This window comes from Octopus bimaculoides, chromosome 3 (genome assembly GCF_001194135.2).
Source record: "Octopus bimaculoides isolate UCB-OBI-ISO-001 chromosome 3, ASM119413v2, whole genome shotgun sequence".
In the NCBI taxonomy this organism is placed as follows: domain Eukaryota; kingdom Metazoa; phylum Mollusca; class Cephalopoda; order Octopoda; family Octopodidae; genus Octopus; species Octopus bimaculoides.
This window is the reverse complement of record NC_068983.1, coordinates 22,543,040-22,547,715: the sequence shown is the minus strand read 5'-3', so window position 1 is coordinate 22,547,715 and position 4,676 is coordinate 22,543,040.

Here is a 4,676-nt window from a genome sequence, read left to right as displayed (position 1 = left end):
TGTGTGTGTGTGTGTGTGTGTGTGTGTGTGTGTGTGTGTGTGTGTGTGTGTGTGTGTGTAATTGTGTTATTAACAAGTTCACTTCACTTTGCAACTATAAGATTCCTTTTTCAATTCCACCCCTTGGTACCTTAGGCAACTTTCTTCATCAATGGCCCTACTTTGATTAATAATTTGTGAGTGAAATTTCATGTGACCATACTGTTTATGCAAAATTATGGTAAGCAGGGCAGAAGTCAGTTTTAACTTCTGGTTTAGTAGGAAACTTTTCAACATGAGAATGTTACATGCTCTTCACCAACTTCAGAGCTGAACAGTTTGTTGTGCTGATGACTGTAATCTGTTAACTCATATTCCAGAAGCCCTATGGACCATCATAGAAGGACTTGACACTTAATGCTTATAGAAGAAGGGCCTGGCACATAATGCTCAGAAATTGGCATCATCTGTTAATTACATACTACCCCAGTTTTCAGGCAACAACTAACTACACTGTCCCAATTCAGATATCGAGGCAACATCATTTCCAATGGATGAAGTAAATTCAAAACTGCCTCAAACAGGATTCTGCATCTGTTGGAAGATTTAAGAAAAGTAGTTATTCTAAATCTGAACAACCATTTCAGTGTCTGTAGTCTTCATCTATCAAGCAGTTTATGATTCTACTGTTCTGTATCGGTGTGAGGAGAGATCCATGCCCTAGTAGCAAAGGTTTGGAGCTCATTATCTGAAGGTTGTGGATTCAATTCCTGGACTGGGCAGTGAGTTGGGCTTTTGGGCATGGCATTTCATGAGTCCAGTATATTTGGCTGTAATGAATATCAGCCAAATGCTGGTGTATTCCCCCTCCAGTTGTTACATCATAGATGTTCTGCTGGATCAAGGCTAAGAAGGTGTTTATGGCTATTTGTGACAATATAGGCAGCTAAAACAATTAGTGAAAGCATGGTACATGGTACTAAACCATGTTCACTCAAGAGTTATGGCTAGCTGTACTTGTACTATGCATCACTGTGAGACATGGCTCACATTCTACCAACACATTAGCACCTGGGTGTCCTTAACATTTAGTGTCACCAGAAGGTCCTTTTAATCACCCAGTAAGATATAATTCCATTCACAGGAAACATCTGTCCAACCAGAAGCATTTAATCCACTCTACACACTCACCAGCTGCACTAGCTTGAGATGTAGAGGACATATCTAACTACATCTTCCTTGTAGGATCCTCTGTCCAGCTATACAATGATCATCATTTGACTGGAGAACTAAAGAAAGACTAGCTGAACATCACTTAGAAGTAATAATTAAGGCAGCGAGCTGGCAGAAACGTTAGCACGCTGGGCGAAATGCTTAGCGGTATTTCGTCTGCTGTTATATTCTGAGTTGAAATTCCACCGAGGTCGACTTTGCCTTTCATCCTTTCGGGGTTGATAAATTAAGTACTAGTTACGCACTGGGGTCGATGTAATCCCTTTGTCTGTCTTTGTTCCCTCTATGTTTAGCCCCTTGCGGGCAATAAAGAAAGTAATAGTGATGGTGATGGCGGCAATATAAATTCTCCAAGAATGCACAACATTAAACTCCTAAACACATGCATACACTTTCTTTGAGAATCTCACACATGGAGAACAGTTGAAGATATGGATGATAAACACATCCAACAGTTCCAGAAGAATAAAAAGAGGCAGGTATGAAGAATTACACCAGCTCCTCCAAATAGATATTTGTATGCTTTGTTTTATGTACAACCAAAGTTGTACATTATGGCTTGGGATGTACAATCATGAAAGGGTTCATAAATGGAAAAGGTGATCATTATCAGATTTAACCCTTTAGCATTCAGATTACTCTGTCACATGTAATACTTTTTTTTAATCACATTGTTTTGAATTAATCATGCATTATCTCAAAGCTTTGAAATATTGATAATGCGCTTGTTTATTTTTAGAATGACATTGTTGGGTAACTGCAAGAGGCCAGAGCAAGCCAGTTTGAGCATAAAACAGGGAGAATATTTGGGCCTGGTATAGCCAGTTTGAATGCTAAAGGGTTAATACTTGAGTAAGCAAGCTGTGGGAGCTGTGGAGGCTGTAGAGGCCATGGGGGTTATGAATGTTCATTTTACAATTACAGGGTTCCATGTTCAACCCTCAACAACCCATGGCTTAGTGGTTAGGGTACTGGACTCATGATCATCAGATTGTGGTTTCAATTCCAGAATTGGGTGATGCATTGTGTTCTTGAGCAAAATACTTCATTTCCTGTTGCTCCCTGTATCTTAGCGGTTTGGCAAAAGAGACCAATAGAATAAGTACTAAGCTTACAAAGAATAAGTCCTGGGGTCGATTTGCTTGACTAAAGGCAGTGCTCCAGCATGGCCATATGCACACACATATATACATATACACATACATGTATCCAATGGACGCACTAGGTTACTTATTCACATACACACGCACGCTTCTATACGAACACACAGGCCCACATAATTTTAAGCCCACTCACTCATACATTCACACAAGCTTGCCCCCATTCAAACATACACACTCACATACACCATTCTTACAAACACACACATGCTTGCACACCCTAGTTCAACCAAATCACCGTTATTATCTCCCTTCCACTCAACTGTTTTTTTCCTGTTATTTCACGTTGAACTGTTAATCCCAACACATTTTCTCTCTCCATTTTTTTTTACCTCTCAATTCCTTTCTGTCAAAGAGCATAGGCTCGAAATGTCAAAGACTTTCATATTCATCCGAAGCGGCAAAGTAATAATCCTGCTTGCTGTTCCCTCACCTGTCTTCATCTTTTGTTTTTTGTAAAGTTGAACTATATATCCAAACTGAGCAAGTGGAACAGGTAAAATCCAGGTTACATATGTTTCTTAGCTTGCCGATCCTCTGATATTATAATTATTCAATGAAGGGTACTTGGCCAAGCTATTCACCAAGCAGTCCTTAGTCCATCCCACATCTGGTGGCGCATTGGGCAGACAACAATCTCCACTGATCTCTATTGGCAGCCTGTCTCTCGATGTTTTCCCATTTTCTGTTTATTACTGCTATGTCTGCTTTGAACGATCTGTGCCATGTTGTTTTGGGTCTTCCTCTCTTTCTCTTCCCACCAGGTGGTTCCCATCTAAATGCTGTTGGTCTGGCATGCGGGAAAATATGCCTGGCTAGTCTCATTCTTCTCTCTGCCGCCACGATGTCTTGCAGCTTTCTTGACTGTGCTCGCTGGAGGACTGCAGTATTTCTGATGTGGTCGCGATAGGAGATCTTCAATATTTTTCGCAAGCACCTCTGATGGAATACATCCAGTTTCTTGGATATTGTTGATGTTACTTTCCAAGTTTCACTGGCATACAGTGCTGTTGGTAACACGATGGTGCTGTATAGACGCAGTTTTATTTTCAAATCAATGCTTTTACTTGTCCAGATTTTCCCCGTCTTTCTGAAAACTCTGAGAGTGTAGTGGGTGCTTTTACGTGTCACCGGCACGAGGGCCAGTCAGGCGGTACTGGCAACAGCCACGCTCAAATGGTGTTTTTATGTGTCACCTGCACAGGAGCCAGTCACCTGCAAAGGAGCCAGTCCAGCAGCACTGGCAACGCCCTTGCTCGAATGTTGTTTTTCACGTACCACCGGCACAAGTGCCAGTATATATATATAAATACAGTGTACATTTAAACACATAAGAGGCATCCATCATATGGATTCCTTGCACGCTAGAAAGAACAGTTAACAGTGGTATGGAATATAACTGTTCTTTCTAGTGTGCAAGGAATCCATATGATGGATGCCTCTTATGTGTTTAAATGTCCACTGTATTTATATGAATAATATATAGTCTATTGACTAAATTGTACATGCTAGGCCACTGGTAGTAGAAATTTCTAATATTTCTCATTGCCCTTGATAATATTAATATATATATATATATAGGTGCTGGTGCCATGTAAAAAGCACCCATGCTGGTGCCATGTAAAAGCACCCAGTACACTCTGTAAAGTGTTTGGCATTAGGAAGGGCATCCAGCAGGAGAAACCATGCCAAAACAGGTATGGGGCCTGGGCAGCTCTTCAGCGGCCAGCTCCTGTCAAGCTGTCCAACTCATGCCAGCATGGAAAATGGATGTGAAATGATGATAATGATGATGATATTTATATATATATAAATTGAAAATGAATTAAGAGAAATAACTCAGAATGGCTAGTGTGTGTATTAAGTTACTCTACAAGATAAATTCCTGATTCAAAGAAATTATCTCTTCTTCCGGAGAAGGTAAAACAATCACTTGGTAGCAGATGGGATCAATTCCAAATGAAAAAAAAAAGAAGACTTTTGACTGTCTGGAGACAAGAGGACAGCTGTTGATACATGCTTCTACCTTAATAGGCGCCTTCAGCACTGCTGTTGCCCTCTTTTGTTTCTCGAAGAATGAGACACTTAAACATTTGCACAGGAGTGGCTGTGTGGTAAGTAGCTTGCTTACCAACCACATGGTTCCGGGTTCAGTCCCACTGCGTGGCACATTGGGCAAGTGTCTTCTACTATAGCCTCGAGCCGACCAAAGCCTTGTGAGTGGATTTGGTAGACGGAAACTGAAAGCCCGTCGTATATATGTATATACACACACACACGCATATATATATATATATATATATA